Below are 17,740 nucleotides of genomic sequence, written 5' to 3'. Positions count from 1 at the left end.
GAATCTTAGCATCATAAAATTGCGAACAATGTATTCGCAATATTGCGATTACACACCTCGTAGCAGTTTCTGAGTAGCTCCAGACTTACTCGGCATCTGCGATCATTTCAGTGCTTGTCGTTCCTGGTTTGACGTCACAAACACACCCAGCGTTCGCCCAGACACTCCTCCGTTTCTCCGGCCACTCCTGCGTTTTTTCCGGAAACGGTAGCGTTTTTTCCCACACGCCCATAAAACGGCCTGTTTCCGCCCAGTAACACCCATTTCCTGTCAATCACATTACGATCGCCAGAACGATGAAAAAGCCATGAGTAAAATTCCTAACTGCATAGCAAATTTACTTGGCGCAGTCGCAGTGCGAATATTGCGCATGCGCATTAAGCGGAAAATCGCTGCGATGCGAAGATTTTTACCGAGCGAACAACTCGGAATGAGGGCCATTATGTAGAAGGGGAACTACTACTGAGGGTATTGTGTATAAGTGACACTACTGAGTGAAGTCAAGTGAATAAGGGGCACTACTGTGTGATGTAACGTGAATAAGAGGCACTACTGTATGTAGTAACATGAATCAGGGGCACTACTATGTGGTGTAATATTAATAGGAGCAACGTGAACATCATTGTTTCACTGCAGCGTAATTTGAACTGGGGGTACTATTGTGTGACCATACCCTTACTTGTGAGTCCACACTGCTTTTTTGCAACCGGGGGGGTTAAAAACCCTATCACTGGCTCTGACTCTGCCTGATCGGAGGGTGGGTAGGTGGCGAGGGAAATTATTTCCACTACCACTCCAGAACAACTTTAAGACCTGGGTATTTTAAAATGCGGTTAGTGAGTGAAGGGGAATAATAATGAGTATTTTAGGTGATGGAGTTTGCTACAATCAGTAAGCCTGAGTCACTTATATACCAGTGGCGTGCGGTGAGGTCAGTGACTGGTGAGGCACTACAGCCATAATGTCCGCCGGATCCTGCCGAAGACCCCTACCACCGCCGAGCCAATGCCCGCTACTGCCTCTGAGCCGATGCCTGCTGCCACCACCAATGGCTTACAAACTTGCCCATCATCAACTGACCCAGCCCTCCGCCACTAATTTGCATCTCAGTCTGATGCCGCCAATGCCCGCTGCCTGCCTGCTCATCATACTTGTGATATATTGTACATTTTTATAGAAAAAATAATAATAATTAGTGTTTGGGACTGGGAAGGGAGTGGGAGGAGGACATGAATGCAATTTTGTTGTCCAGGGCTTCCAGTAACTTAATGGAGAAGGGTCTGAATGGGTTAAAAAATGTAAAAAAAAAATGCGTGAGGTCCCCCCTCCTAAGTATAACCAGCCTCGGGCTCTTTGAGACGGTCCTGGTTGTTTAAATACTGGGAAAAATTTTGACAGGGGTACCCCTTATTTAGACAACCAGCACTGGGCTCTTAGACCGGTCCTGGTTCCAAAAATAGGGGGGACAAAAGATGTAGGGGTCCCCCGTATTTTTAAAACCAGCACCGGGCTCCACTAGCCAGCGACATAATGCCACAGCCGGGGGACACATTTATGTAGGTCCCTGCGGCCGTGGCATTACTCCCCCCCAACTAGCCACCCCTGGCCGGGGTTCCCTGGAGGAGTGGGGACCCCTTAAATCAAGGGGTCCCCCCCTCCAGGCACCCAAGGGCCAGGAGTGAAGCCCAAGGCTGTACCCAGCACCTCTGGGCGGTGGGTGCCGGGCTGATAGGCATAAGTGTGTAAAACAAAGGACATAGTTTTTTGTTGTGGAACTACAAGGCCCAGCAAGCCTCTCCCACTTGCTGGTACTTGGAGAACCTCAACATTTTCACGGGGGGGGGGGGGGGGACATTATTAAAGTAATAAATGAAGATATTTATCACAGACTTTTTATTATTTTAATCATTATGACAGCGGAGGTACTGCCTCCCCTGACTGCACGTCCCTGTTATATACTGTACAATGCAGTCAGTGAGTGAGGGTGTAATAATGGGGTATGGGGACATGCTGTATTCAGTGCATCTAAAATGCAGTAACTGAGTGGCGTAATCACGGAAATTAGAGATGAGGGGACATGGTGCAATCAGTGAAGGGGAAAGTAATTTACTGTATAGGAATATAAGGAGGAAAAACAACAAATAATCTAAGGGGCATAATTCAGTAATTAAAATATAGTACTATGGATTGTTTGAGGGAGGGGGGCCCTAAATCAGTCTCTTACCATTAATATGGCTAAGGATAACTGTGTGCTAACTCTGCATAATTTTATGTTTGTCCTGCCTACAGTGAATTTGGCCCCACCTGAATGAGGAGATTTGAATATTTTCCAGTGACATTAAGGGGTACATTTACTAAGCAGTGATAAGAGCGGAGAAGTGAGCTAGTGGAGAAGTTGCCCATGGCAACCAAGCAGCACTGAAGTAACATCTATAATTTGCATACTATAAAATGATACAGAGCTGCTGATTGGTTGATGGGGAAATTTCTCCACTGGCTCACATCTCTACTTTTATCACTGCTTAGTAAATGTTCCCCTAAATTCTCAATCCTCCTCTGCAACATACAGTAGGAACCCAAGAGACTTCTAAATGGATCACAAGCTCTCTACTAAATACTGTAAATCTCTCTCAATGTCTGCAGACAGTATTGAGCAATTTCTTTCCAATAAATCCACACAAATACAGCTAATTAGGAGGAAATATGGTCTGCTGTTCTGGTAGCATATGGATAAACATTAAACCCAAAAATGTAACATTTAACTTAATTTCCTTCTTTGCAAAACCCATTTCAGTTTTTATCATGCTGCTTCTGTGAAGGCATTACAGGGCGCCAATGGTTTAATGCACAAACAAGCAAAAGAATATTAAGCAGAATATTATGCCAATGTTTACCAACAGATCTATAATTACAAAGTAAATTAGCCGTGAAATGAAACGCTTGTGATTCTCTGCGACGCTGTTAGGAACAAATGGCTGATTATTTTAAAGTAACTATCAAAATGGTTTAGATCTGCCACCAGTTCAGCGTGCTGTCAGGAAGCCTAAATTGTGGAGAACAATCTGCAAAGGTAGATATGATTCTGCAGTTAGTTAATGTAGAGATCTACGGATTGGAAATAAATGTTACGCGATATAATATAAATACTGCCTCATCCTGGAGGGCAGGAAATGTAATTCAACAGACAAGAAACAAGGTTTTCGTGCAGCAGAGAAAAATGGATTTTTACTTTGTATCTACAGGACACTAATGCAAGACCAGACATAAAAGCAGCAGTTGTACTCAGCATTGCCCAGTGAGTAGAACCAGTCCCACTGATTATTAGTGCAATTTACTTCCAGGGTATTTCATAATGAACTAAAGGGGTTAGTTGTAGATTACCTCATTTTTAATGAATATGCTTAATTGCATTAAAATTGATTCCTGTATCAAATGCATGTATATAAATGGGCTAAATTTTCAGTTATTATGGAAATCTGTTACAGCTTGCAGTGTAATAACAAAAAATTATTTTGAGATTTATTTTTTTAACCAAAAAAGTTACACTCTTTATTGTGAGTCAGTTAGCACTATGGGGTCTATTAAGATCCGAATGCAGCTGCTGCATTAAAAGAGTCTGTGCATGCGCACAGGCCACTGTGCACATGCGCGACCCTTCACCTTTCGGCCGCATCCTGGCAAAAGACATACTTCATGGGCTATATACTGCTGACATTAAATGTAGGAGGAGGTCATAATAATGTGACTCAAGTGTGTGTGTGTGTGTGTGTGTGTGTGTGTGTGTGTGTGTGTATATATATATATATCCAGCAAAGAAAAGATGGCACTCAGAGACTATTTTGAAATGGTGAAAGAAGATAACTGTATTGAGATGTTACAGCATCTAACGTTTTCGGAGCAGTTGCCCCGTCCTCAGGATAACATCTACAGCAAAACATACATGGACAACACATACATAAATACCCTTACCTGTCCCTCATGTTCCCGCTCCGTCCAGCGCTCAGACCGCACGCCCACCGGAACCACTGCTCACTGAACTTCCTGGTGCGCGGCCCCCGTTGCTGTGGTAACCGCAAAGCATGCGTTCCACAGACAGCTTCCTGCGCTCCAGCAGCGCAGCCGAGGACACCGAATGGGATCACGGCACAAGAGCTGCAGGGAGAGGGAACACATAAGAAAACCAACATATAAAATATATACAGACATTTCAGAGGATACAAACAGGATCAGGAATAGTATAATTTAGTTTAACCCATTATAATACCATAAGTAATAAAAACCGAAAGATCACAGTGACAAACAACCAAATCACAGTAAACTATTCCAATTGATCTTTTCGTTTAGCCCCATAGGGCTCGTAGTGCCCAGACGAACGATCCAACGGGATTCTTTTATTAATAATTGTTTGGCACGGTCACCACCCCGAAGGGAAACAGGTACATGATCTATAATGTAGTATTTTAGATCGTCGAGTGTGTGACCTGCCAGTTTAAAATGTCGGGATACTGGCTGATCAATATCTTTCCCATTTAGGGTCATATTGATCGCCGACCTGTGGGCATTCATTCTCTCCCTGAATTTCCTGGTAGTCTGGCCGATATAATAAAGGCCACAAGGACACACGATAATGTACACTACAAAAGTAGTCGTACAAGTGAGGACAAACCTGATGTCAAAGATTTTATCAAGATGGGGATGTTTAAAATTTTTACATGCTACCATATATTTGCAAGTAGTGCAATTAAGGCATTTATAACAGCCTGGGGGTTTGGTATATACATTAACCGGTTTTTTGATCCCAAGATCTGTAATATCAGCATGAACTAGTCTATCACGTAAATTACTACCTCGTTTGAACGCTGCCAGAGGTCTCATGTTTTTAAAGACAGGGAGTTCCTTGTCTGAGCTCACAATGGGCCAGAGTGCATTAGTGGCTCTCCGAATAATGGGGCTGGCCGTGGTGAAATTGCTCACCCAGGGAATAACCCTGTCATGAGAACGTTTAACAGGTTGTAATAAGCTGGCCCTATCCATCTGAAGAACCTGCTTTTTTTGTTCCTCTAGGGCTAAAGGACAATATCCCCTGTCTCTAAATATAAAAAAAAATATAAAAATAAATACTGGAGATATATATATTTATATATATACATACGTATATATATATATATATATATATACATATATATACACAAACAGTAATAGTGCACTGTCTGTAAACTTTGTTGATGTAGTAGCTATAATATTGAAGGATGGTAAACTCACAACATCATTATATAAAAACTTGACAGATTGCAAGATATTGTTGCATGCATACAGATTTCAAAATGTTGTAAATACAGGTTATCCTTCTCACAATTTATAATCTCACAATCCGTGGCTGAACAACATATTGATGAAATGTTGAGAGGTTTCCTGACTAGATGTTATGAAAAGGCATCTGTTGTGAATGCAAAAACGTACTACACTATGTCTGTCCCACAGGAGAATCTTCTGAAAAAAACAGGTTAAAACTAGTGATGTGCACCAGACATTTTTCGTGTTTTGTGTTTTGGTTTTGGATTCGGTTCCGCGGCCGTGTTTTGGATTCGGACACGTTTTGGCAAAACCTCCCTGAAATTTTTTTTGTCGGATTCGGGTGTGTTTTGGATTCGGGTGTTTTTTACAAAAAACCCTCAAAAACAGCTTAAATCATAGAATTTGGGGGTCATTTTGATCCCATAGTATTATTAACCTCAATAACCATAATTTCCACTCATTTCCAGTCTATTCTGAACACCTCACACCTCACAATATTATTTTTAGTCCTAAAATTTGCACCGAGGTCGTTGGATGACTAAGCTAAGCGACCCAAGTGGCCGACACAAACACCTGGCCCATCTAGGAGTGGCACTGCAGTGTCAGACAGGATGGTCGATTTAAAAAATAGTCCCCAAACAGCACATGATGCAAAGCAAAAAAGAGGTGCACTGTGGTCGCTGGATGGCTAAGCTAAGCGACACAAGTGGCCGACACAAACACCTGGCCCATCTAGGAGTGGCACTGCAGTGTCAGGCAGGATGGCACTTCAAAAAAATAGTCCCCAAACAGCACATGATGCAAAGAAAAATGAAAGAAAAAAAAGATGCAAGATGGAATTGTCCTTGGGCCCTCCCACGCACCCTTATGTTGTATAAACAGGACATGCACACTTTAACAAACCCATCATTTCAGCGACAGGGTCTGCCACACAACTGTGACTGAAATGACTGGTTGGTTTGGGCCCCCACCAAAAAAGAAGCAATCAATCTCTCCTTGCACAAACTGGCTCTACAGAGGCAAGATGTCCACCTCATCATCATCCTCCGATTCCTCACCCCTTTCACTGTGTACATCCCCCTCCTCACAGATTATTAATTCGTCCCCACTGGAATCCACCATCTCAGATCCTTGTGTACTTTCTGGAGGCAATTGCTGGTGAATGTCTCCACGGAGGAATTGATTATAATTCATTTTGATGAACATCATCTTCTCCACATTTTCTGGAAGTAACCTCGTACGCCGATTGCTGACAAGGTGAGCGGCTGCACTAAACACTCTTTCGGAGTACACACTGGAGGGTGGGCAACTTAGGTAAAATAAAGCCAGTTTCTGCAAGGGCCTCCAAATTGCCTCTTTTTCCTGCCAGTATACGTACGGACTGTCTGAAGTGCCTACTTGGATGTGGTCACTCATATAATCCTCCACCATTCTTTCAATGGTGAGAGAATCATATGCAGTGACAGTAGACGACATGTCAGTAATCGTTGGCAGGTCCTTCAGTCCGGACCAGATGTCAGCACTCACTCCAGACTGCCCTGCATCACCGCCAGTGAGTGGGCTCGGAATTCTTAGCCTTTTCCTCGCTCCCCCAGTTGCGGGAGAATGTGAAGGAGGAGCTGTTGACGGGTCACGTTCCGCTTGACTTGACAATTTTCTCACCAGCAGGTCTTTGAACCTCTGCAGACTTGTGTCTGCCGGAAAGAGAGATCCAACGTAGGTTTTAAATCTAGGATCGAGCACGGTGGCCAAAATGTAGTGCTCTGATTTCAACAGATTGACCACCCGTGAATCCTGGTTAAGCGAATTAAGGGCTCCATCCACAAGTCCCACATGCCTAGCGGAATCGCTATGTTTTAGCTCCTCCTTCAATGTCTCCAGCTTCTTCTGCAAAAGCCTGATGAGGGGAATGATCTGACTCAGGCTGGCAGTGTCTGAACTGACTTCACGTGTGGCAAGTTCAAAGGGTTGCAGAACCTTGCACAACGTTGAAATCATTCTCCACTGCGCTTGAGTCAGGTGCATTCCCCCTCCTTTGCCTATATCGTAGGCAGATGTATAGGCTTGAATGGCCTTTTGCTGCTCCTCCATCCTCTGAAGCATATAGAGGGTTGAATTCCACCTCGTTACCACCTCTTGCTTCAGATGATGACAGGGCAGGTTCAGGACTGTTTGCTGGTGCTCCAGTCTTCGGCACTCGGTGGCTGAATGCCGAAAGTGGCCCGCAATTCTTCGGGCCACCGACAGCATCTCTTGCACGCCCCTGTCGTTTTTTAAATAATTCTGCACCACCAAATTCAATGTATGTGCAAAATATGGGACGTGCTGGAATTTGCCCAGATGTAATGCACGCACAATATTGCTGGCGTTGTCAGATGTCACAAATCCCCAGGAGAGTCCATTTGGGGTAAGCCATTCTGCGATGATGTTCCTCAGTTTCCGTAAGAGGTTGTCAGCTGTGTGCCTCTTCTGGAAAGCGGTGATACAAAGCGTAGCCTGCCTAGGAACGAGTTGGCGTTTGCGAGATGCTGCTACTGGTGCCGCCGCTGCTGTTCTTGCTGCGGGAGGCAATACATCTACCCAGTGGGCTGTCACAGTCATATAGTCCTGAGTCTGCCCTGCTCCACTTGTCCACATATCCGTGGTTAAGTGGACATTGGGTACAACTGCATTTTTTAGGACACTGGTGACTCTTTTTCTGAGGTCTGTGTACATTTTCGGTATCGCCTGCCTAGAGAAATGGAACCTAGATGGTATTTGGTACCGGGGACACAGTATCTCAATCAAGTCTGTAGTTGCCTGTGAATTAACGGTGGATAACGGAAACACATTTCTCACCGCCCAGGCTGCCAAGGCCTGAGTTATCCGCTTTGCAGCAGGATGACTGCTGTGATATCTCATCTTCCTCGCAAAAGACTGTTGGACAGTCAATTGCTTACTGGAAGTAGTACAAGTGATCTTCCGACTTCCCCTCTGGGATGCCGATCGACTCCCAGCAGCAACAACAGCAGCGCCAGCAACACCCATATCCTCATCCTGGTGTACTTCAACAGTGACATCTTCAATTTGACTATCAGGAACTGGACTGCGGGTGCTCCTTCCAGCACTTGCAGGGGGCGTGCAAATGGTGGAAGGCGCCACCTCTTCCTGTCCAGTGTTGGGAAGGTCAGGCATCGCAGCCGACACAATTGGACTCTCTTGGGGATTTGTGATTTAGAAGAACGCACAGTTCTTTGCTGTGCTTTTGCCAGCTTAAGTCTTTTCATTTTTCTAGCGAGAGGATGAGTGCTTCCATCCTCATGTGCAGCTGAACCACTAGCCATGAACATAGGCGAGGGCCTCAGCCGTTCCTTGCCACTCCTTGTCGTAAATGGCATATTGGCAAGTTTACGCTTCTCCTCAGACGATTTTAATTTTGATTTTTGGTTCATTTTACTGAACTTTTGTTTTTTGGAGTTTACATGCTCTCTACTATGACATTGGGCATCGCCTTGGCAGACGACGTTGATGGCATTTCATCGTCGCGGCCATGACTAGTGGCAGCAGCTTCAGCACGAGGTGGAAGTGGATCTTGATCTTTCCCTATTTTACCCTCCACATTTTTGTTCTCCATTTTTTAATGTGTGGAATTATATGCCAGTATCAATAGCAATGGCCTACTACTATATATACAGCACACAACCGAAATGCACCACAGGTATGGATGGATAGTATACTTGACGACACAGAGGTAGGTAGAGCAGTGGCCTACTGTACAGTAATGCTATATATTATATACTGGTGGTCAGCAAACTGTGCAAAACTGAAATGCACCACAGGTATGGATGGATAGTATACTTAACGACACAGAGGTAGGTAGAGCAGTGGCCTACTGTACCGTACTGCTATATATTATATACTGGTGGTCAGCAAACTGTGCAAAACTGGAATGCACCACAGGTATGGATGGATAGTATACTTAACGACACAGAGGTAGGTAGAGCAGTGGCCTACTGTACCGTACTGCTATATATTATATACTGGTGGTCAGCAAACTGTGCAAAACTGAAATGCACCACAGGTATGGATGGATAGTATACTTGACGACACAGAGGTAGGTAGAGCAGTGGCCTACCTACTGTACCGTACTCCTATATATTATATACTGGTGGTCAGCAAAATTATGCACTGTACTCCTACAATATACTACAATGCAGCACAGATATGGAGCGTTTTTCAGGCAAAGAACATATAATACTGGTGGTCACTGGTCAGCAAAACTCTGCACTGTACTCCTCCTATATAATACTGCTGGTCCCCAGTCCCCGCAATAAAGCAGTGTGAGCACAGATATATGCAGCACACTGAGCACAGATATGGAGCGTTTTTCAGGCAGACAATGTATACTGGTGGTCAATGGTCAGCAAAACTCTGCACTGTACTCCTCCTATATAATACTGCTGGTACCCAGTCCCCACAATAAAGCAGTGTGAGCACAGATATATGCAGCACACTGAGCACAGATATGGAGCGTTTTTCAGGCAGACAACGTATACTGGTGGTCACTGGTCAGCAAAACTCTGCACTGTACTCCTCCTATATAATACTGCTGGTCCCCAGTCCCCACAATAAAGCAGTGTGAGCACAGATATATGCAGCACACTGAGCACAGATATGGAGCGTTTTTCAGGCAGACAACGTATAATACTGGTGGTCACTGGTCAGCAAAACTCTGCACTGTACTCCTCCTATAATACTGCTGGTCCCCAGAATAAAGATATGCAGCCCCCTGAAACAAAGTGAGAGGACGCCAGCCACGTCCTCTCACTATCATTTCCAATGCACGAGTGAAAAATGGCGGCGACGCGCAGCTCCTTATATAGAATCCGAATCTCGCGAGAATCCGACAGCGGGATGATGACGTTCGGGCGCGCTCGGGTTAACCGAGCCATACGGGAGAATCCGAGTATGCCTCGGACCCGTGTAAAATGGGTGAAGTTCGGGGGGGTTCGGTTTCCGAGGAACCGAACCTGCTCATCTCTAGTTAAAACTGAGAGTAGGAAGAAGCTTCCTTGGGTTATAGCCCAGTGCGCGATATGGTGCATCATTCTTGTAAATGCTTATGGCCCACTATACAATCTAATGATCAAAAACTAAATCTGAAAGATACAGATATAAAGCCCTATTATACCAGAGGAGCACAATACACGATTGGGTGATGAGACCTGATATTACTGCCTCACAGCACTGAGGCCACAGCTTTTTGATTTCCACCCTGGCCCTATCTGTGTGGAGTTTGTATATTCTTCCTATGCTTCCCATGAACACTTATCTTCTGTCAGTAAGAATATAGTACATTTCAAAATCAAATTCATAACAAATTTAGGTGAATTCATTTTTTTTCTTCATTGAGTCATTTTATTTTTGGACACTTCAGACTATCATTTTGTGCATGGAGGGGCGTCAGAACGTTTTTAGGTTGGGGGGCAAGATATAATCTAATTTTGACGCCCCTAAATTGCTGAATCACTAAAGGCCAGATCCACCTGAAATACATTGAGAAGGCCAGATCCACACTAAGGGGGTCATTCAGATCTGATTGCTGCTGTATGTTTTCGCACAGCGGGCAATCAGGTATTAACTGCGCACGCGCATTGGACAGCAACAAAGGGCATCTCTGGTCAGTGAGGGGATGATGCGAAAAATCCGTTGGCACAGGCATTGCAAGGTGATTGACAGGAAGAGGCCGTTTGTGGGTGGTAACCGACCGTTTACTTGGAGTGTCCAGAAAATCGCAGGTGTCCCCAAGCGTTTTTAGGGAGGGTGTCTGACGTGAGCTCCGGCCCCGATCAGCCTGATGTGATCGAACTGTAGGAGTAAGTCCTGAGCTGCGCAGAGACTGCACAAAGTTGATTTTAGCAGCTCGGCGTACACATGCAATCGCACACTTGCACGGCGAATATACACTCCCCCTGGAGGTGGCGACTATTTGAACACAGAACTGCAAAATTAGCACTTCAGCTCTCCCATGTCACTCTAGTTTCCCACCACGTGCCCCATGTAGCAGGGAGAGTAGGTCAAGTGCTAGCAGTGACCAGTGCAGTGCTGGCGTCAAGGTGACTTTTAGTAGTGGCCGTGGGAGTTACAGGGAGGGTGAGGGCAGGGATGCTGAGGGGGTGTTACAGGGAGGGTGAGGGCAGGGATGCTGAGGGGGGAGTTAGAGGGAGAGTGAGTGCACACTGAGGGGGGAGTTACATGAAGGGTGAGGGCAGGGACGCTGATGGGGAGTTTCATAGCGGGTGAGGGCAGTGACACTGAAGGGGAGTTACATGGAGGGTGAGGACATGGGCACTGACAGGGAGTTACAAGGAGTGTGAGGAGCAATGAGGAGGGAGCTACAGGGAGGGTGAGGGCTGGGACGCTGAGGGGGGAGTTACAGGGAGGGTGAGGGCTGGGACTCTGAGTGGGGACTTACAGGGAGGGTGAGAGTAGGGATGCTGAGGGGGGAGTTAGAAGGAGGGCGAGTGCACACTGAGGCGGGAGCTACATGGAGGGTGAGGGCATGGACTCTGATGGGGTGTTACATGGCGGGTGACTGAAGGGACACTGACGGGGAGTTACATGGCGGGTGACTGCAGGGACACTGACGGGGAATTACATGGCGGGTGAGGGCATGGGAGCTGTCAGGGAGTTAGAAGGAGTGTGAGGAGCACTGAGGGAGGAGTTCCAGGGAGGGTGAGGGCTGGAACGCTGAGGGGAAAGTTACAGGGAGGGTGATAGTAGGGATGCTGAGGGGGGAGTTAGAAGGAGGGTGAGTGCACATGAAGGGTGAGGGCAGGGATACTGATGGGGAGTTACAGGGCGGGTGAGGGCAGAGACACTGACGGCGAGTTACAGGGAGGGTGAGGACATGGGCACTGATGGGGTGTTAAAGTGAGGGTGAAGGCAGGAGCACTGAGGGTGGACTTACAAGGAAAGTGAGGGAAGGGGCCTATAAAAATAGCTTTATTAAAATAAATAAAATACTCTAAATCAAAGTGTGGATTAAACATTCATATACACATTATAACATACAGAGAGTCATCCCCCCCCCATCCCCGACTGTCGATTACCATATATTTGGAGTGTAAGTAATGCCTCCTCTCTTCTTTAGGCGAAGGCAGCAGCCTGTCACACTTGGGATTCTGTCTGTGTGCTGCGGCGATCCCTTTGAGTTAGAGCAGCCCACTGGGGAGGCGGAGCTCAGGACTCAGAGAGTACTCAGAGCTGCCTAAGATAGTGTGGTCTTCCTGGGCGGATCTCTTCATGCCGCCGGCGCCACTGCTGCACTGCCTGTGGTAAGTGAGACAGGCTCTGGCAGCAACAGGCAGGACAGTGCGGCTCCCTCAGTAAGGAGGCATAGAGGGGGGAGCTGCTTTTCATGCTGCCGGCGCAGCTGCTGCCTGTCACAGTGACAAGCACTGGCAACCGGCAGCAACAGCAGCACTTCTCAGCAAGGAGGTGTGACAGGGAGACAGAAAGTGTCAGGGAAATAGTGGGTGACAGAAAGACATTGGGTGACATAAAAATAGTGGGTGACATGGTGAGGGAGACAGGGAGATACTAGATGATGGAGATAGTGGGTTACAGGGAGAGAGAGTGACAGGGAGACAGTGGGTGACATGGTGAGGGTGTCAGGGGGATAGTGGGTGACATGGTGAGGGTGACAGGGGAATAGTGGGTGACATGGTGAGGTTGACGGGGGGATGCAAGTGACATGGTGAGGGTGACAGGGGGATAGCGGGTGACATGGTGAGGGTGACGGGGATAGGGGGTGACATGGTGATGGTGACAGGTGGATAGCGGGTGACATGGTGAGGGTGACAGGGGGATAGTGGACGACATGGTGAGGGTGACAGGGGGATAGTGGGTGACATGGTGAGGGTGACAGGGTGTATAGCAGGTGACATGGTGAGGGTGACAGAGGGGATAGCGGGTGACATGGCAAGGGTGACAGGGGGATAGTGGGTGACATGGTGAGGGTGACAGGGGGATAGTGGGCGACATGGTGAAGGTGACAGGGGGTATAGCGGGTGACATGGTGAGGGTGACAGAGGGGATAGCGGGTGACAAGGTGAGGGTGACAGGGGGATACTGAGTGACATTGTGAGGGTGACAGGGGGATAGTGGGTGACAGTGAGAGTGACGGAGCAATAGCAGTTGACATGGTGAGGGTGACAGGGAGATACTAGGTGATGGAGATAGTGGGTTACAGGGAGAAAGAGTGACAGGGAGATAGTGGGTGACATGGCGAGGGTGTCAGGGGGATAGTGGGTGACATGGTGAGGGTGACAGGGGGATAGTGGGTGACATGGTGAGGGTGACATGGTGAGGTTGACGGGGGGATGCAAGTGACATGGTGAGGGTGATGGGGGGATAGTGGGTGACAAGTTGAGAGTGATGGGGGGATAGGGGGTGACATGGTAAGGATGACAGGTGGATAGTGGCTGACATGGTGAGGGTGACGGGTGGATAGTGGGTGACATAGTGAGGGTGACGGAGGGATAGCAGGTGACATGGTGAGGGTGACAGGGAGATACTAGGTGATGGAGATAGTGGGTTACAGGGAGAGAGAGTGACAGGGAGATAGTGGGTGACATGGCGAGGGTGTCAGGGGGATAGTGGGTGACATGGTGAGGGTGACAGGGGGATAGTGGGTGACATGGTGAGGGTGACATGGTGAGGTTGACGGGGGGATGCAAGTGACATGGTGAGGGTGACGGGGGGATAGTGGGTGACATGGTGAGGGTGACGGGTGGATAGTGGGGGACATGGCGAGGGTGACGGGGGGATAGCGGGTGACATGGTGAGGGTGACAGGTGGATAGTGGGGGACATGGTGCTGGTGATGGGTGGATAGTGGGTGACATGGTGAGGGTGACGGGTGGATAGTGGGGGACATGGCGAGAGTGACGGGGGGATAGCGGGTGACATGGTGAGGGTGACAGGTGGATAGTGGGGGACATGGTGATGGTGATGGGTGGATAGTGGCTGACATGGTGAGGGTGACGGGTGGATAGTGGGTGACATGATGAGGGTGACGGAAGGATAGCAGGTGACATGGTGAGGGAGACACGGAGATACTAGGTGATGGAGATAGTGGGTTACAGGGAGAGAGAGTTACAGGGAGATAGTGGGTGACATGGTGAGGGTGTCAGGGGGATAGTGGATGATAGGGCACAGCCAACCTCCTAACCCCCCCCCTGCACAATGACAGGGGCAGGGGATGCCTCCCAGCAGCATAGACAGCCTCCTCTCCCCTTTATTCCCCCCATCACAGGGGGTGTCCCAGCAGCACAGACAGCCTCCTCCTCCTCTTCCCCTTTCACAGAGCAAAGGGGATGCTTCCAGCGTCACAGGCAGCTTCCTCCCCCTCCCCCGCTGTCAAGATGCCTCCAGCCGCCTCTTCCCTCTCTCCCCCATGCTGTCTCTGGGGATGCCTCCAGCCGCACAGTGCACAGCCAGCCTCCTCACCCTCTCCGTCCCCGCTCACCTGTCCACCTCCGGGCTCAGTAGGTCCGCCGTCTGCATCCATCGCGTGGGGAGAGATCCTCCTCACTCATGCTGACGGCCGGGAACCTCGCAGAGCAGAGCTCAAGGAGGCGGATATCCTCAGACTGCAGGCATGCTGCTGCTGTATGACTAGCAGCGCAGCGGCAGAAATAACAATTAAAAAAATCCTGAAAATGACGGGGGAGGGGCCGCACCGGGCCTGGGATGTTCACTGCATGGAGCGGAGGATGTAATGTACGGTCTTTAACCTGACCGCACATCGCTCCTCCGCTCCTCCTGTACCTTGATCGGTGCCTCGCTATGTTTTTTTGGGGGGACGAGATGCCCCCTTGCCCCCCCAGTTCCGATGCCTCTGTGTGCATGTGATGAATAACCTCACTTAATTATGAGACAATGGGGCCTATTCACTATGCTAATTATCGGGGGGCAAATAACTAAGTATCTAATTAGGCTGAGAATCCTGGTATGGATACAGCTGATCCAAAGATCCACCAAATCATTTCACTGATACTTTAGTAGTTGTGAAAATTACCACTGATGAGTCTGACTCAGCAGTGGTATGCCACATGTGTGAACTTGGGTTCACGCTAGAGATGAGCGGGTTCGGTTCTCAAGAGAACTGAACTCCCCCGACCATCCCGTTCCGAGACAGAATCCGAGTCCGGAACGAGGCAAATCATCAGAAACCAGAACGAGGCAAATCATCATCATCCCGCTGTCGGATTCTCGCAGGTTTTGGATACCATATAAACAGCTGTGTGTCGCCACCATTTTCACTCCAGACTTGGAGAGTGAGGGAGACAGACCTCTGTCTCTCTATAGGTGGTGGCGTTGGGTGGGGTCAGTGTGTGCTCTATAGGGGTGCTGTTCCTGTCACTGTTGTGTACCTGTGCTGTTAGGGGTGCTGTCCTGGCTGTCACTGGTGTTTCATGTGCTGTTAGGGGTGCTGCAGCTGTACATGGGTGTTGCTGTCCTGGCTGTCACTGTGTTGTACAGGGAGCAGGGGCACTGTCCTCCTGTATGCTGTGAAAATACAGGTGTGCTGGCTGTAAAAAATCTGAGGTGCAGTGAAAATAAATGTACACTGGCCCTGTCTTGTATGCTGTAAAAAAAGAATCTGGGCTGCTGCTGTAAAAAGAAATGTACACTGGCCCTGTCTTGTATGCTGTAAAAATCTGGAGTGTGGCTGTTAAAATAAATGTACACTGGCCCTGTCTTCTATGTTGTAATAAATATGGGGTGCTGCTGTTAAAATAAATGTACACTGGCCCTGTCTTGAATGTTGTAAAAAATCTGGGGTGATGCTGTTAAAATAAATGTACACTGGTCCTGCCTTGTATGTTGTAAAAAATCTGGGGTGCTGCTGTTAAAATATATGTACACTGTGTCACTGGCCTAGAATGAGGGTGTTGTGAACTCGGGGATTCTTCCGATGGTTGGGAAGAGGAACCACAACTGAGTTGGAGAAGGGAGGGCCTGATATAGGATCTCCTCATACAGGACGCTGACAGTGGAGTTCGATGAAATAAGAAAGAGCTTTATTGCAAAAGAAAACAACTTAAAGTCAAATGCCAACGGAATAAATGAAGGGAAAGTCCAGACCCACTGGAGGGTTAAGTGAGCAGTAATGGGGATGCTGGTAATTGAAGAAACTATGGGTGATGTTGAAAGTCACTGATAACCTGTGGACCTTATAAATGATGATTATTAACATAGATGGTTGAAGAACTTGTAAATGGTGACAGAGACGCTGATGATATGAGAAACTGAAGTGCAGGGGTTTCAGACGCTTTGAATTTGTAGAACTTGCGAATGGAGACTGAGACGCTGAGGATGTGAAGGATTGGAGTGCAGGGGTTTTAGACGCTGTGGATCTGTAGAACTTGTGAACGGAGACTGAGACGCTGATGATGTGAGGATTTGAAATGAAGGGGTTTTTGACGTTGTGGATCTGTAGAACTTGTGAACGGAGACTGAGACGCTGATAAAGTGAGGAATTGAAGGGCAGTGGTTTCTGACGCTGTGGATCTGTAGAACTTGAGAACGGAGACTGAGATGCTGATGAAGTGAGGAATTGAAGTACAGGGGTTTCTGACGCTGTGGATCTGTAGAACTTGAGAACGGAGACTGAGACGCTGATGAAGTGAAGAATTGAAGTGCAGGGGTTTGAGACGCTGTTGGACTATGGAACTTGTGAACGGATACTTGAGACGCTGATTCCTAGGAGCACGGATGACTGGAACACTGGAAGGTTACCGGCCGCTGAATACACCGAAGCTGGAGCAGTGAACTGGCAGCTGGATATGCCGAGGGCACTGGGGTACGACTGCAGGAAACCTTGCCGGAAACAGGAGCACTGGCATCTACGTCAGGGAAAGACGATACTCAGGCACTGAAGCTCTGTCTGGCGTCTGACTTTGAATCTCCCGCCAACGCTGGATTGGCAGAGCAGTCTGATGACGTCACCTGCCCCCCGTCCACGTGTTATGGCGGCGCCCATGCCCCGGAGAACCGCTGGTAGCCACGCTAACCAGACGCCGGAGCCCGTGGCCCACCGAAGGCAGAGGCCGCAACACCGACCAGCAGAAACGCAGGGGTAAGCACGGCGAACGCCGCCTCTGGTGTGTGACAGTACCCCCTCCTCCAGGAGTGGCCCCTGGACACTTTCCAGGTTTTGTTGGATGTCTGGAATGGAACATCCGCACCAGTCGAGGAGCCGAAACTTCAGTAGCTTTGACCCAGCTCCTTTCCTCGGGACCAAAACCTTTCCATTCCACCAAATACTGTAGATTCTTGTGAAGATAGCGGGAATCAAGAATAGCTTTGATCTCGAAGTCCGTACCCTCCTCAGCCTCTGCAGAGGTTGGCCTTGCAGCTTGGAATGAAATCGGTTCAAAACAAGAGGCCGAAGAAGA

At 48.1% G+C, this 17,740-nt stretch overlaps 1 long non-coding RNA gene across 6 annotated transcripts in view; it reads right to left on the bottom strand.

The window, feature by feature from the left end:
- The window catches only part of LOC135055362 (uncharacterized), a 302,272-nt gene extending 287,280 nt beyond the window's left edge, over window positions 1-14,992 (bottom strand). For all 6 annotated transcript variants that reach the window (XR_010243728.1, XR_010243727.1, XR_010243729.1 and 3 more), the window contains exon 1: window positions 14,806-14,992. This is a non-coding gene — a long non-coding RNA (uncharacterized LOC135055362). The remainder of the gene's footprint in view (window positions 1-14,805) is intronic.
- Between the last annotated feature and the right edge of the window lie 2,748 nt (window positions 14,993-17,740).

Source organism: Pseudophryne corroboree, chromosome 3 (genome assembly GCF_028390025.1).
Source record: "Pseudophryne corroboree isolate aPseCor3 chromosome 3, aPseCor3.hap2, whole genome shotgun sequence".
Classification (NCBI taxonomy): Eukaryota; Metazoa; Chordata; class Amphibia; order Anura; family Myobatrachidae; genus Pseudophryne; species Pseudophryne corroboree.
Note: the sequence above shows the minus strand (reverse complement) of the source record. Positions and strands in the feature narration are given on the sequence as shown.